The sequence below is a fragment of the Furipterus horrens genome, unplaced genomic scaffold, assembly GCF_987537825.1.
Source record: "Furipterus horrens unplaced genomic scaffold, mFurHor1.1.pri manual_scaffold_6, whole genome shotgun sequence".
Classification (NCBI taxonomy): domain Eukaryota; kingdom Metazoa; phylum Chordata; class Mammalia; order Chiroptera; family Furipteridae; genus Furipterus; species Furipterus horrens.
This window is the reverse complement of record NW_028327176.1, coordinates 70794278-70811704: the sequence shown is the minus strand read 5'-3', so window position 1 is coordinate 70811704 and position 17427 is coordinate 70794278.

The window sequence follows — 17427 nt, the reverse complement described above, 5'->3', positions numbered from 1 at the left end:
ATAAGTCAAGACTGAACTAGATGCTTTTTCTGTAAGAAACCTACTTAAAATATAAAGAAAAATAGGTTAAATGTATGCAAAAAATTTATACCTTGAACACTCTACTCAACAATAGCACATATCAATAGAACATTTATCAAAACAGACCATGTAGATTTAAAAGGATTGAAAACATACAAAGTGTGTTCTCTGGTCCTGACCAGTGTGGCTCAGTTGGCTGGGGATTGTTCCACAAAGTAAAAGGTCACTGATTCAGTTTCCAGTCAGGGCACATGCCTAAGTTGTAGGTTTGGACCCCGGACAGGGCACATACAAGAGGCAGCTGATCCGTGTTTCTCTTCCTCTTTCTCCTCATCTTTCTCCCTCTCTTCCCCTCTCTCTAAAAATAAATAAATGAAATCTTTTTTAAAAAGTGTGTTCTCTGATTAGAATGAGATAATTTGAAATAAATAACAGGAAAATATTTAGAATAATTCCCCAATATTAAGAAATTAAACACCATACATAATTCACAGGTCAAAGAAGAAATTACAAGGGAAATTAGAAAATATTTTGACCAAAATGAAAATGAAACACAACATATCAAAATCTGTTATATCTGGCTAAAGCAGTGCTCAGAGGAAAATGTATACCTTTAAGTGCTATATTAGAAAAGAATAAAGGTTCAAAGCCAATGGTGTCAATTTCTATTTTAAGAAGCTAAAAAAAAAGAACAGGTTAAACAGGTTAAACCCAAAGAAGTAGAAAGAATGACAAGAGAGCAGAAATCAATGAAAGAGAGAAAAAATAATTAAGCCAAAAACTATATTTTTCTTTCAAAAGGTAGATAAAATTGATATACCTTTAGCTAGATTGACACAAATTACTGTATCTGGAGTAAAAGGATGTCACAATAGCGTCTACAGATTTTTAAAGACAGAATTTAATACAAGAATGGGGCAAAAATAAGTTTACAGTTGTTTCGATGGGAAATAATACAATAATTAATAAATAATACAAGAATAAACTCGGTTTTGCATACTCACAGCTGTAAACCTTCTTTTGCCCCAATCTGTATTATCGGTGTTATTGATATAATGTCAATGTAATACAATACATTTGACAACAGTAATGAAATAGATAAATGTTTTGAAAGGTACATATTACCAAAAATGAATTAAAAAGAAATAGAAAATCTGAATAGCTTTATTTGGTATTACTGGTGAAATCTACCAAATTTTTAAGAAAAGAAAACATGCTAATTTTATACAGACTATTTCAGAAAATAAAGGAGAAGCAAAAACTTTCCAAGTATTTGGAGCATTAGACTGATACCAGAAACCAGACAAAGACATGAGACCAGTGTCCCTTATGACCAAAATATTAGCAGATCTGATACAGTAAAATATAAACCTGATAATAGCAGTGACCAAGTGGGGTTTATCCCAGGAATGTTAGGTTGGTTTAACATTTGAAAATAAATCTACATAACTGATCATATTACCATTATAAAGAAGAAAAGTATACAATCATCATCTTAGTAGATGACACTCAATTGATGGAGAGCGACCAATGAATCAACACCTCTGATGGCTGTCACTGGTATCAGCCTCCAGCATCTGGCTTCCTTGGAGCAGACCAGTGAGGCCAGGCCTCAGGGCACTTCCCAGGATCCTTCAGTAAGTTCAAGGGGCTTAGAGGAAAGTACCCAGCCCGTGTGTTGACCACCCTTGACCTTAGTGCCTCATCCTGAGGCTTCCTCTGTGTCCTGGAGTTTGGCTGAGCACAGAATGTGTGTTAAATGATGTTTTATTCCTAGCTGTTAGAAGAGTCATTTGAAAAGAGACTTAATAAATAAGGATGATAGGACAATCTTCAGAAGAAGGGAGAGAGGGAAAGCTGTGGTGTTTTGAAAGATGGCAAAGAGGAAAACCAGAACTGAGGGGAACATCAATCACTAGACATTGCTTTGGCACTGCACAATAGTCATGCCCATAGGCAGCTGAGAAATGAGGAAAATAGGGACTCAGCATTTTGAAGGAAGAAATGTTACAAACTGTATTACTTTGCTCATGGTGCTGTAATTAATTGCCACAAACCTGGTGGCTTAAAATAACACACTTTTATTATTCTATAGTTCTGGAGGTCAGAAGTCCAAAATACATCTCACTGATGAAAAACCAAGGCTACAGTCCTTTTGGAGGCTCTAGAGCAAAATAGATTTCCTTGCCTTTTCTAGCTTCTTGAAGCTGCTTTGCCACTTGGCTCAAGGCCTCTTTCTTAATCTTGAAAGCTGGTTGAGTCTTTTCTCATGCTGCATCACCCTACCTACTTCGTTGTCATGTCTCTCCTGCCTTCCTCTCCTAGAAGGACCCCTGTGATGACGTTGGACCCACGTGGATAATCCAGGATAACATCCGACCTTGGGCTCCTTAATTTAATCACATCAGCAAAACCCCTTTGTCATGTGGTTAGCAAAGTCGAAGGCTCCAGGCATGAGTACCTGCACACCTCGGGGCAGGGCGGGGGTGGAGGGGGGCATGTATCTGCTTAACACAAGATTCATTTCAAAATTTTTCATGGAAGTAGAATTGAAAACATTAATAATACGAGCCCTGGCTAGGTGGCTCATTTGGTTGGAGCATCATCCTATGCACCTGAGGATTTGATCCCCAGTCAGGGCACATACCTAGGTTTTGAGTTTGATCCCTAATTGGGGCATGTAGAGGAAGAAACTGATCAATGTCTTTCTCACACTGATGGTTCTCTCTCTTTCTCCCTTCTCTCTCTCTCTTCTTTTCTCTCTAAAATCAATGAACATATGCTCAGGTAAGGATTAAAAAAAAAAATTAACAAGACAGTAGACATGAAACATTTTTTGCATGAACGGTAGAGGAATATAGTTTGGAATATTTTGCTATCTGCATGGACTAAAGCAGGAAGAGAGTTGAGCCAGTGCCAGTGTAAGCAGAGGCCTGTGAGGGGACTGACTGAAGGATAACCATGAACAGAACTGAAGGAGACGCTTTGGGAGCCTCAGATTGCAGGGTGACAGTTCTGAGGGGCACATGGAGCCTCTGGGAGCTCCGAGGGAGGCGCCTGTTTCACCCTGCACTGTCCTCTCTGGTGTGCTGGGACACTGCTGCATGTCACACATCTCTACTGGTCTCGCAGGTATGCCAGGATCCTCCTGGATAAGGATGTCTTCCAGGAGGAGGAACTGCTGGACAGCCGCCTGCTGCAGGCGCTAGTGGCAGGGCTGAAGGCCTGGTGCACCTGGGAGAACATCCACTGTCTGCAGGACTGCCACAAGTGCACCGGAGGCATGGTGAGTCCCAGAGGCCCCCTTCCTACATGTCTCCACATCACAGCACATGGGGGAGCACTCTGTACCAGGCAGAAACCCTGCCTGCCTTTGTAGCTCTGGGTGCATTGCTCAGCCTTGTTGTCTGTGCACATCCGTCTCATCCAGTGCGGCAGAACCGATACTGACTGTCTGTGAAAGGCTCGGCTGCGGTGCCTGGCCCACAGAGCCCATAGGAAATGCCATTAAACCTGGTAATGGTGATGTTGACAGTATGGCTAAGGGCCAGCGAGGATCAGGGATCAAAGCTCTGCTCTAGTGTCTTAGTCCTGTGGGGAGAGAGCAGGAATGGACCCCAGAAATTTCTACCCTGGGAAGGAGGCACACCAGATGTGCCAAACATTGAGATGGCTTGGTGTGTTTCCAGTCCAGACTGGACTGGGTGGTGAGGGGCACTAGGGGTGAAAAATCCCATATGAATGTTTGAGGGGTTTCGGGGGACTGAGAATGGCAGGAACCTGTGCCCTGTTCCCACCATCCTGAGAGCAAAGATGCCTGCGGGATGCAGGGAGTCTCTGCACGTTGTGGGAGCCCAGAGCTGGTGAGAAGGAGGGCCTAGTGGGGTCTCTGAGGGCAGGACAGGCACGCTCTGGGGCTGTGCATCTGTGACTTGGTCATATGGCAGGACTATAGGTGTCAGCTGTGGTGGCAACTGTGGTTCAGCCCCAGAGGCCAACCCTGTGTCAGCAGAGACAGCACTGCTTCCCGGGCCTCCAGATGTCACCTTCTGGAGGAGAGTGGGACCTTTGGCCTGAGTTTAATTTTGAACTTGGCTGAATATTTGCCTGAGAACAGCAATTCTGAGCCTGAAGGGATGGGTGAAGAGTTTTAGCCTCAGTAAGAAGGGGTCAAGAGGAGGTCAAGGGCAGCTGTCGAAAATAAAAGGGGAGGGTGAGTGTCTGGAGAGGGGGCTCCCTGACTCTCTGCATCAGATCCCAGGCCCATGGAGGGGGAAGGTGAGGGGCGGGGCCCTCACAGCAGGCAGCAATGGCAGGTGAGAACAAGCGCCTCCTGTGTTCTCATCTGAGAGCCAGCATGATCATTTCTCTGAAGGAGGCTCAGTGAAGATGTACATGTGCCATGGGGGCTGTGGTGGTGGTGGACATGCTTGCTTGGTCCTGTGGGATGTTGTGTGGAGTCTATATGGGGAAGAAGGAGAATGAAGAAGAAAGTAAAACAGCCAGCAAGGGGACTCTCTAAGGTCCTCTGAAGTGGCCAAGGTCATTGTCTCATTGTGACCATCCCTAGTGCCCTGATGCGTCAGAGGCCCTGCCAGGGTCCCATTTCCATCTGCAGCTCCAGGGAAGTGGCTGCCCCTCAAACAGGACTTGGCAGCACCTGGGAACAGCTCAAGGGTTCCCAACACAGAAAGAAGGGTGCAGTCAGCCACTCGGGAGGTCAGACCCGGAGTGCCCTTAGGCAGGGCAGCTGCACAGGGGAGGGCTGGGCACTGCTGGGAGCGCTGGGCATACTCAGATATTGTGGCCTGTGGGTGGTCACTCAACCCCAGGGTTCACTCAAAGCCACTGGGCCATTGACTCTTCTAGTCTGCCCCCTGTGGCTCATTTCCTTTCACATCTTCATGGCTGGCATGCCCAAAGGTCTCCTGGCCCCACATCATTTCTGCCTTATGCAAGGTCTCCCTGCCTCCTCTTGGGCTGCATGATGCTCCATCCTTAGACCCTGCCTGGTGCTCCATTCTGAGGGGCTATGTTCATGCTCAGTCAGTCTCGAGCCCTGGTGGGCCTGCCTGGAACAATGGCCTCACCTTGCTGTCCTGTGGCCCTGCCTAGTCATGCTGTCCTCACTGCCCAGTACCATGAGAGCAGAATTTCCCCCTCTGCCTGCCATGGTACAGAAGAGACATGACACTGGAGGGCTGCTCTTCAGGCTGGGTGCCAGCCTTGAACCCACCAGGGCCCTCCTGGGAGCCCCTCAGCACCCTGAGTGCAAGGGCCCTGGTTTCCATTTCTGCTCCCTCCCTTCTCCTCCCACCTTCGTGTCCACTCAATATAAAGTATAGGGTTATTGGCAGAAACACAAATATTTGTTGAAAGATGAGCATAAACATCTTCTAATTTTTTTTTAGTTCAGATTTCCACACACTGCGTCTTTAGTCAGGTCTCCAGGAGGGTAAGGATATGTGGACTTGAGTCTGGGGGTTGCTGAGATGACACTGAAAACCACTCCCTTGCAGCCTACAGGTCTTGCTTCTAAAAGATATATTTCAGCACAAATGTATTGTTTTGGGGGCCAGCAACCCCCACTGGGACCTTAGGCAAGTTATTCCCCTCTGTACACCTTGGTTTTCCCATAGGTAAAATGGGGATAAGACTTCCTTTGTAGAGATTGTGAGGGCTAAATTATGTGAGATGATGAGCATAAAATGCTTCTGTGTGAACCCAGCAAGTGCAGTCGACATTTCTATGATGTGCTTACTCTGGGTGTTTGGAGAGAAAAACACCATGCTGTCTCCTTTACTTGCCATTGTGTAAGGTGGATGCAGATCCCGGCAGGATGTGGCAGGCCCTGGGCAGCAGCTGGGCTGGGAGGACAGTGAGCCTGGGGAGGGATTCGAGGCAGTGTCACTTGGTGAACAAGAGCCTCCAGATGTGTGTTGGAGGACCTGCAGGGAGGGGACAGCTGGCACAAGATGAAGGTGTGGGAGAGTGTTGCACATCCAGGGACCCAGAATGGGCATGGGCTAGTTCCAAGTGAGGGTGCAAGAGAAGAGAGGATTGAGAATAGATAGCCAGAATTTGACCCTGGAGAAGGGATTAACCCTGACCGCACAGCTGCTTATGGCAGGCACTCAGATGACTCCTTCAGTCCCCAGAACCACGTGGTGCAGCTGATTGAGTTCACAGAGACAAAGCCTACAGCATAGTGTAGGCACTTGGCCATGTTAGGTATTCTAATTTATGGTTATTTCACAAATGAGTAAACTGAGGTTGGGCTATGCGGGCTGAGAGGACAGGGACCAAGTCCTTGATCTATTCAGCCCTACTTCTGGTTATGGTGCAGAGCTCAGTAAGCACCTGGTGACAGACAGATGGACAGACAAACTGATGGCAAATGGCAAATGAATGTGCATTCATTTCTTTCCTTACTCTTAGAATTTGTAATTAATCCACAAAACTGGGCCCTCTTGCTTCGTTTATTTATTTTTTTACCCCCTCACCCCTTTTTAACATCTCGCTTCATTGTTACTTTTTGAAGAGAAAGAACACTGGTGTCACCTATAGGCTACTCATGTTCAGAGGGATGGTGCTATTTATTAGCTCTCAAACCTGCACAGGCCCATCTTGAGGGCTCCTTTGTTGTGTGGGGTAGGAGACAGGGACTTGAGAAGGTGGCTAGGATGGGAAATCATTGTACAGCTTATCAAGATATGAATATATACAGCACCTAATTTTTGCCTGTACTCTAAATGCACGACCCTGTGAAATCCTTCTGTTGACCACTGACTTGAATGTTTGCTGCCGTTCCTAAAGTGAGCACCAGCTATGGAGGGCAGCTCTTCAATAAAGCATATTGGTAACCACGTTTATTGCACTGTTTTTACTAACTTCAACAATAATGCATATCCACTACAGAAGTTTTTCAAAAGACAGAAAAAGACAGAGGAAAGTAAATATATTCCACAGACAGTTTACAGGGGTGATTGCATCGCTTAATTATAATCTTTCTCTGTATTGTGTTTAAAATTGTATCACTTCCCCTTCTCACCTAAGAGTTGATATGGTTACTCTTTTGCAGTCCAGTTGTAACGACTGTGCCCTTTATCATGTAGTGTGCCATAATTTATTCGACCAGTCCATTAGGTTATGTCAAATTATTTTAGTACAATAAATGACACTATGAACAACATTCTAGTATCTTTTTTTTGCATAGCTGTGATTGTTTCCTTGGGATCAAGTACAGGTAACCCCTGTATAAGAATGTTGTTAGGTTCCTAACAAATGCCATGTTATGCGAATCCGTATTATATGACACAAAAGACTACTACAAAAAGGGGGGTTAGGTTCCAAAAATTAAAAAAAAACATGCTATTATATTTTTATAGTTAAAAGAAATATCATTATTAAAGTAATTTTCATCAAAGGTATTACATATTAATATGAATTAAGTAATGTTTTTTTTGTCATCACTACGAAGCTCCATTAACAGAATGAGTTTTCTTTTTGACAAGATACCCTCATCTTCTGAACTTTCTTCAGCATTATCTTGATTTCTATGCTCTACTTTGTGCAAAAAATCTGTTATTTTAGATGGCTTGCTTTTAGCTAAGAGATCTTCATAAATTTCGTTATATGGTGCTAGCACATTTGAAGTTCTCTCTTACACTTTGTGCTCCTTTCAGTGCAAGGATCTTCATTTAAAAAATACAACTCTTACTGTTTGACTAAGTCTAGGCCTTTCTTTACACTTTTTAGAGTAAACTGTTTAACTTCTTCGTTTTCATCAGTGCTATCATCACCTAAGTTATCTTGGCACATTCCAGATGTCATTTCCATCAAAATTGCTTCATGAGTTTCTCCTTCTACCAGCAATTCTTGGATATCTTCTACAGTCATATCATGTTAGAGTGAAACTGTGTTATAGAAGTACTGTATTATATGGGGGATACCTGTATTTAAATAATAGTTGTACTGTCAACAAAGGTTATACCCATTTCTACTCCCAGTGGGAGTTGAACATGGAATTTTAATAGTTGCTGGACCAGTGACATTCAATTCTTAACCGTCACCCCAAATTAAAGGTACTCTTTTCATTACTATCCTGTATATACAAACCTACATACACAGAATCAAAGAGAAATTTTATGAAGCAGTTGGTGTTTGCCTCACTGTTGAGCTGTGCTCTAGTATTTTCTTTCCTTTTTATCATTTTAAGAAAAGGTTAAAAAGTCATGATGCATTAAACTGATTTCATGACCTCTAGTGTGTCACAGCCTGTTGTTTTCAAAACCAAGCCCCGACTCAGTGATCAGACAGAAGGATCTTTCTCTATGTAGTTGAGAACTGCAGGTCATCAGAGTATCCATGGTGATAGAGAGAAGCTGGGGGTTCAGGGGATCCCTTTTCCATTTCAGGCTGTGGGGTGGCTTTTTCTGAGACCCATATCTGTGATAGTTCAGTTTTCACTGGAATGTTACTAATTTGGCCCTGATTATGTGTTTGCAAATGGGAAAGAGATAAGGGCCTTTAAATGTCTCCTAAGCAGTGACACTTAAAAAGAATGGTCAGTTCACTCTGGCTGATCATAGATCTGAGGAAGAGAACCAATGTATAGCAGCCCAGCATTTGGTCCAGGCTAGACATCGTGCTTCCACATTGCTGCTCTTAAACTCTTCTGTGGAGACTTTTGGATTCTGAGATGCTTTCTCCCCACATTTCAATGTTTCTATAACACTTGGTGGTGGATTTTAATAATATTATCACTCTGTATCAGGAAATCACAAGAGAGTCTGAGGTTAGCTATTTCTACAGGAGCCTTGGAAATGACTGCTTTCTTTGGGTGACAGGATGAATGTTGTAAGAGTGACATTTAGTTACTTAAAGAACATTCCTAGCAGTGAAGTAGGTAAATATAGAGTACACATAGAAGTGAAACTGTAAAATTAAATCATATTTTCTTTGTCTTTTAACTCCTTTGTTTCCAAGCTCAAACTTTTTCTACCATCTGTACCTTTTCAGCATAATCTGTTACTTTTGTGCATATAGCTTGGGACAAATGAGATTTTATACAAAAAGATTTTCTTTCCAAAATAAGATGATCAAATGAACAATACTGGTTGGAATTTTCATAATTCATGTTCAGACAAATAACTTCATTGCCTTAATGACTGCTGATTAAAGAGTCCTTGTTAAGTATTTGTGAGTTTCTCTCTTTGTGTAGAGCAGTGGACTAGGTACATGCTCCCTATTCTAAAAGCCAGGTGATATAAGAGGGTACACTGTATACTGTGCATTAAACTGGGAGGTCCTAAGATTCCATCAGATGAGCAATAGGGGACTTCTGCTTCTGACCAGGTAGAAGTAACATGCAGCAGATGTACTCTTCTGACTGAAACAAAAAGAAGATTGACACTAGATTGTGTGTGTGTGTGTGTGTGTGTGTGTGTGTGTGTGTGTAAGTAGTTCATATATTGCACTAAAATTTTTGTAAGACACTGGACGTTAGGCATTGAACGACAGTACTCTCTGAGAGAGAGGAAATAAACCAAATGAGCCCTATAATTGCCCCATTTACCACCTGAGAGGGTCTCCATGCTGTGCCTCAGGAGGGGGAACTGAGGCAGAGCACAGCAAACTCCCTGATTTGAAGCACAACATCCAAGCAGACTAAAGCATCTAGAATTCACAGAATAGAGAAGTGAACAGAAGAGAACTGGATGAGAGAGAGAACTTGGAGATCTGCAGCAGGCTCCCTTTGAATATTCAGCTGAGCACTGATTGCTGCATTTGTGTGATGAACGAATCACCCAAAAGGATCAGAAGGAACAGTACATGGTGCTCACACAGGACTGGAGACAGTGCCTTTTCTACCAGCCAGCCTGGAATAATGTAATACTTATAGCCAGAGGAAAAAAAGAAATGCTATGTATAAGAAAACAAAGATAAGGATAATGGCAGATTTCTCATTGCAAAAATGCAAGCAAGAAGACAGGGAAACCACAGTACTAAAAAAAAATCAATCTAAAATTTCATACTCATCAAAGTTATGTTTCAGAAAAAAAAGGTATAATAAAGACATATTTTGCAGATCCATTATGGCAAAGAAGTAAGTGGAAGCTGCACTAGGCTCCTCCCAGAACCAATCTGGGATTACAACTAAATTGTAGAGAAATCATCCTGAATAACCAACTGAACACTAGGGACAGAGAAGCCTTATAACCATGGACAGACAGAAGAAACCACTTTATAACCATGGACAGACAGAAAAAAACCACTTCCTCACAATGTGATTGGTAGGGAGTGCGGAGTAGGCATGAGAGGGCTAGCTGGGCTCCCATGGGTAACAGCTGAAGTTCCAGAGGAATGATTCAGCAGCCGGAGGTTCCCCTGAGAAGTGTGGGGTCTAAACCCTAAGCTGGGCTCCCCAGCTTACAGCACCAGAGCAGGAAAGCAACCCAGGTAACACCCAGCTGTGAAAAGCAGAAGGATTTCTGTCTTCCAGGGAGAGATGGCTCTTAAAGGGCCAATGCACAAAATTTCATTTGTAGCCACTTATCTTGGGCTCCAGCAGAGGGAGGGCAGAATGGACTAGAGATGCTTGAGGAGAGTCTGGGATTGGTGACTCTGGGAGAGAGCTAATGGAACAGCCACCAGGATCCCTGTGCTGAGTCATTCTCCCTAGTGCAGAAGCCATCTTTCTCAGGCAGAGCACTCCACTCCAAATGGTATCAGCATGAGGAGAAGCAACAGCCCTGCCCACAGGAATTACTCAGGCCCTACCTTGTGGAGCTTAAGCCTTATTACAGCTTTAGGCTATATCATTGATTAGTTTAATAACTAAGGCAGATCTCTGGGAGCTCTATGAGACTTAAGCTGACTCTCCCCTGGGCCTGGTACTGATAAAAGCTGGTCTTAGGGCACAGCCTGGTTCTTTCTGCACACAAACAGGCCCAGCAGAGGGAGCCACATGCTGTGGATTGCTGATAGCTTAAAACAGGTTTACCAGGGCCAGTCACAAGCAGCATCTGACAAAGGTCTACAACAGAGTCTTTGCATATCTACCTAATACATAGAAACAAATATGAAGAAGCAGCCAAAATTGGAAGACAAAGAAACAGACCCCAAATGAAAGAACAAGAGAATTCTCCAGAAGAGCTAGATGAAATGGAGGCAAGCAATTTATCAGATAATTTAGAGTAATGATTATAAGAATACTCAACAGCATGAAAAGAGATACAGAAACCATAAAAAAGGACGAGTCAGAAATAAAGAATGCAATATCTGAAATAAATAATACACTGAAAGGAATAAACAGTAGGTTAGATGAAGCACAGGATTGAATCAGCGATTTGGAAGACAAGGTAGAGAAAACACCCAGGCAGAGCAACAAAAATAAAAAAGAAGTTTAAAAAATGAGAAGAGCTTAAGAAACATTTTGGACAACATGAAGCATAACAGTATCCACATGATGGGAATACCAGAAGGAGAAGAGAGTTAGAAAGTGAGCAGGGAATTGAGAACCTCTTTAGAGAAATAATGACCAATAACTTCCTTAACCTGATGAAGGAAAAAGACACACAAGTCCAGGAAACTCACAATCCTAAACAAGTTGAATCCAAAGAAGCCTACACTGAGACATATCATAATTAAAATGACAAGGCTTAAAGACATGGAAATAATTTAAAAGCCACAAGAGAAAAGCAAGTAGTTACATACAAGGGAGCACCAATTAGACTGTCATCTGGTTCCTCAACAGAAACATTTCAGGCCAGAAGGAAGTGGCATGAAATATTCAAGGTGGTGAAAAGCAAGGACCTACAACCAAGGCTACTTTACCCAATAAGGCTATTATTTAGAATTGAAGGAAAAATAAGGAGCTTCACAGACAAGAATAAGCTAAAGGAATTTGTTAACATCAAAGTAGTACTGCAACAAATGTTAAAGGGCTTGCTTTAAGAAAAAGAAGAGAAAGAGAAAGAAAAAGGAAACAGAGGGAAAACACACTAACAATAAAATAGCACTAAATATGTTATCTATCAATAATCACCTTAAATGTAAATGACTTAAATTCTCCAACCAAAAGACATAGGGTAGCTGAATTGTTAAGAAAACAAGACCTGTATATATGCTGCCTCCAAGAGACACATCTCAGATCAAAAGATACATACAGACTAAAAGTAAAGGGACAGAAAAAGTTATTTCATGCAAATGGAAAGGGGGAAAAAAAGCTGGGGTAGCAATACTTATATCCAACAAAATAGATTTTAAAACCAAGGCAAAGAATGACACTACATAATGATAAAGAGAACAATTCAACAATAGGATGATAACCCTTGCAAACATTTATGCACCCTACATAGGAACACCTAAAAATGTGAAGCAAATCTTGATGGACATAAAGGGAGAGATTGACAGAAATACAGTCATTGTTGGGGATTTTTCCACCCCATTAACTTCAGTGGATAGATCTTTCAGACAGAAAATCAACAAGGAGATAGCAGCCATAAACGACACACTAGATCAGATGGATTTTATTTGATATCTTCAGAACATTTCACTCAAAACAACAGAATATACATACTTTTCAAGTGCACAAGGAACATTTTCTAGGATTGACAAACCTTTAACGAGATTCATCATGAAAAAAAGAGAAAGGACCCAAATAAATAAAATCAGAAATGAAAGAGGAGAAATAGCAATTGATACCAAAGAAATAGAAAGGATGTAAGAAAGTATTATGAACAACTATGTGCCAACAAACTGGACAATCTAGATGAAATGGATAAATTCCTGGAAACATACAATCTTCCAAAATGAAATCAGGAAGAATCAGAAAATCTGAATAGGCAGATTATACCTAGTGAAATTGAAGCAGTAATAAAAAAACTTGCAACAAACAAAAGCCCTGGACCAGATGGCTTCAGAGGTGAACTTTACCAAAATTCCGAGAAGAACTAACACCTCTCTTTCGCAAACTATTCAGTAAAACTGAAGAGGAGGGAAGTCTCCCAAACTCATTTTCTGAGGCCAGCATTATCCCAATCCCAAAACCAGATAAAGACACTACAAAGAAAGAAAATTATAGGCTACTATCCTAGTGAACAGAGACACTAAAATCCTCACCAAAAGGTTAGCAAAATGAATACAGCAATACATCAAAAAGATCACACACCATGATTAAGTGGGCTTTATTCCAGGAGTGCAAGAATTGGAACACCATTCGCAATTCAATAATTGTGATTCACCACATAAACAAAATGAAGGATAAAAATCACACGATCATATCAATAGATGCAGGAAAGGCATTTAATTTAATCCAACACCCATTTATGATAAAAACTCTCAGCAAAGTGGGAATAGAGGGAACATACTTAAGCATAATAAAGGTCTTATACGATAGACACACTGCCAGCATCATACTGAATGGGCAAAAACTACAAGCGTTCCCCTTAAGATCGGGAACAAGGCAGAAATGTCCAATTTTCACCTCTCTGATTCAACATAGTACAGGAAGTCCTAGCCACAGCAATCAGACAATAAGAAGAAATAGAAAGCATCCAAATCGGAAAGGAAGAAGTAAAACTGTCTTTATTTGCACACGATATGATACTGTATATAGAGAACCCCAAAGGTTCCACCAAGAAACTACTAGAACTGATAAATGAACTCAGCAAAGTGGCAGGATACAAAATTAATGTCCAGAAATCAGTTGCATTTTTATATGTCAATAACAAACTAAAAGAAAGAAATTAATAAAACAATCCCATTCACAATTGGTTCATGAAGAATAAAATACCTAGGAATAAACCTAACCAAGGATGTATAAGACCTGTACTCAGAAAGTTACAAGACACTGAAGAAAGAAATAGAAGAAACTAACAAATAAGTGGAAGCACATACCATGTTCATGGATAGGAAGAATTAACATCATCAGAATGTCCATATTGCCCAAAGCAATTTATAGATTCAACACAATTCCTATCAAGGTTCTAATGATACATTTCACAGAACTAGAACAAATACTTCAAAAATCTATATGGAACCACAGAAGGCCCCGCATAGCAACAGTGATTCTGAGAAAGAAGAGCAAAGCTGGAGGAATCATGGTACCTAATATCAAACTATACTACAAGGCCATAGTAATCAAAACATCATGGCATGAAAACAGACACTTAGGTAAATGGAAGAGAATAGAGGGCTCAGAAATAAACCCAAACCTTTATAGTCAGTTAATATTGGACAAAGGAAGCAAGCACATACAATGGGCTAAAGACAGTTTATTCGGTAAATTGTGTTGGGAAAATTGGACAGATACGTGCAGAAAAATAAAAACTAGACTACCTTCTTACACCACAAGAATAAATTCAGGATGGATCAAAGACTTCAATGTTAGGCCTGAAACCATGAAAATCATAGAAGGAAAAATACAGGCAGCAAGATCTCAGACATTGCTCATAGTCATACTGTATCAAATATATCTCCCATAGGCAAGGGAAACAAAAGAAAAAATAAATAAATGGGACTACATCAAACTAAAAAGTTTTTGCACAGCAAAGGAATCATCAACAAAATAAAGAGACAACCCACAGAATTGGAGAACATATTTGCCAATACACCTGGTAAGGGGTTAATGTCCAAAATTTATAAAGAACTTACAAAACTCAACACCAAAATAACAAACAACCAATTAAAAAACCCAATTAAAAAATCGGCAAAGGACCTGAATAGATACTTCCCCAAAGAGGACATACAGATGGCCAATAGACACATGAAAAAATGCTCAACATCACTAATTATGCAAATTAAAATCACAATGAGATATCATCTCATACCTGTCAGAATGACTATATCATCAATAAATTAATGAACAAGTGTTGGTGAGGATGTGGAGAAAGGGCAGCCCTTTTGCACTGTTGGTGGGAATTCAGATTGGTGCAGTCACTGTGGAAAACAGAATGAAGATACCCCCCAAAATTATAAGTGGATCTGCCTTTCAACCCAGTGATCTCACTTCTGGGAATATATCTGAAGAAACCCAAAACACTAATTTGAAAGAGCATAAGCACCTCTATGTTCATTGCAGTGTTATTTACAATCACCAAGATATGGAAGCAGCCCAAGTGTCCATCAGTAGGTGAGTGGATAAAACAACTGTGGGACATTTACACAATGCAATACTACTCAGCCATAAAAAGGAACAAAATTTTACCCTTTGTGACATTATGGATGGACCTGGAGAATGTTATGCTAAGTGAAATAAGCCAGTCAGAGAAAGACAAATACCATATGATTTCACTCATATATGGAATCTAATGAACAAATTGAGCTAACAAGGAAAATTGGACAGATTCATAGACAGAGAGCAGGATGACAGCTGGGGTGGGGAAGGTTAGATGGTAGAGGGATTGAGCAAAATGGAAAAAGAACTCCTGCACATGGCCAACAGTGTGGTGATTGTGGGTGGGAGGGGGTCTAAGGGGACTAAATGGTAATGAAAAAATACAATAAAGAATAAATTTAAAACAGACATATTTATGCACAAGTTGAAAGGATTTATTACCAACAGACCTTCACTATAAGAAATATCAAAGGGAGACTTCCAGCCAAGAAGGAGACCTAGACAGACACACTGGGTCTCCCTCCACAACTAAGAAGGAATATAACTACCTCAAAACTAGAGACAGGTTCCAGAAAACCAAGCTGCATGGAAGTCCAACAAACAAAGATATAAAGAAGAAATACTCATCCAGACAGGTAGGAGGGGTGGAGCTGGGGTGGAGAGGACATGGTGTGGTGGCAGCAGCAGCAGGCCTGCAGAAGGCACAGTCACGTGTTTTAAAAAGTGGGAAGGGACACCTGGGGAGGTTCCCAGCTCCTGATCAGACTGCACAGCTCATGGTCCCAGTGCCAGGGAAAATCAAGCCTCATTGCTTCTGACTGTGCAAACCAGTGGGGGTTGGGGCGGAAGCAGAAACTGCTGGTCTCTCAGCTGAGTCTGCTTGTTTAAAGGTCCCCCATGGTCCTAGAACGTCCGCAGGCCCTCCCACTCTGGGAATGGTGGCCAGGGCTAGAGAGGTGCCAGTCCCATACGAAAGTGGGAAAAGTGCCTGGAAAGGGGGCAAGTGCTGAGCAAGCGGCATTGTTTCCTCTCTGATCCCTCCCCCACAAACAGTGCCACAATGTGCTGAAACAGGTCACCCTGTACTAACGAATCCCTAAGGCTCCGCCCCTTACAACGTAACAGGAGCGACAGCTCTACCTAAGACACAGAGGCAGACAAACACAGCACAGAATCCTGTCAAGATGAGAAGACAGAGAAATATGGCCCAAAAGAGGGAATGGATCAAAGTTCCTGTGGGATAACTAAGCCATCAGGAGATAGCCAACCTAACAGATGAGGAGATAGTGAACCTAACAGATGCAGAATTCAAAACACAGGCCTGACAGATATGCTTGAGTACAGCAAACGCATAAGGGAAGAAGTGAAGGCCATGCTAAGTGAAACGAAGGAAAATCCACACAAAACCAATGGTGAAGGGAAGAAAACCGGGATTCAAATCAACGATTTGGAATACAAGGAAGAAAAAAACAGTCAACCAGTACAGAATGAAGAAACAAGAATTTTAAAAAATGAGAGGCTTAGGAACCTCTGGGACAACTTCAAACGTGCCAACATCAGAATTATAAGGGTGCCAGAAGAAGAGGAAGAGCAATAAATGGAAAGCTTATGTGAAAAAATAATAAAGGAAAACTTCCCAAATTTGGCGAAGGAAATAGACATACAAGTCCCAGAAGCACAGAGAGTCCCAAACAAGCTAGACACAAAGAGGACCACACCAAGACACATCATAATTAAAATGCCAAAGGTGAAAGGTAAAGAGAGAATCTTAAAAGCAGCAAGAGAAAAGCCGAGAGTTACCTACAAAAGGGTGCCCATAAGACTATCAACTGATTTCTCAAAAGAAACTTTGCAGGCAAGAAGGGACTGGCAAGCAGTATTCAATGTGATGAAAAGCAAGGACTTACAACCAACATTACTCTATTCAGCAAAGCTATCATTTAGAATGGAAGGGCAGATGAAGTCCTTCGCAGAGAAAGTCAAGCTAATGTAGTTCTTCATTACCAATCCATTACAATATGAAATATCAAAGGGACTTACTTAAGAAAAAGATCAAAACTATGAACACTAAAATGACAACAAACTCACAACTATCAACAACTGAATCTAAAAAATAAAAACAAAATCAAACTAAGCAAACCAGAATAGGAACAGAATCATAGGTATAGGGATCATTTGAAGGGTTATAAGCTGGGAAGGGGGAGAAATGGGGAAATGGTGCAGGGACTAAGAAGCATAATCGTTTGGTACAAAATAAACAGGGGGAAGTTAAGAATAATATAGGA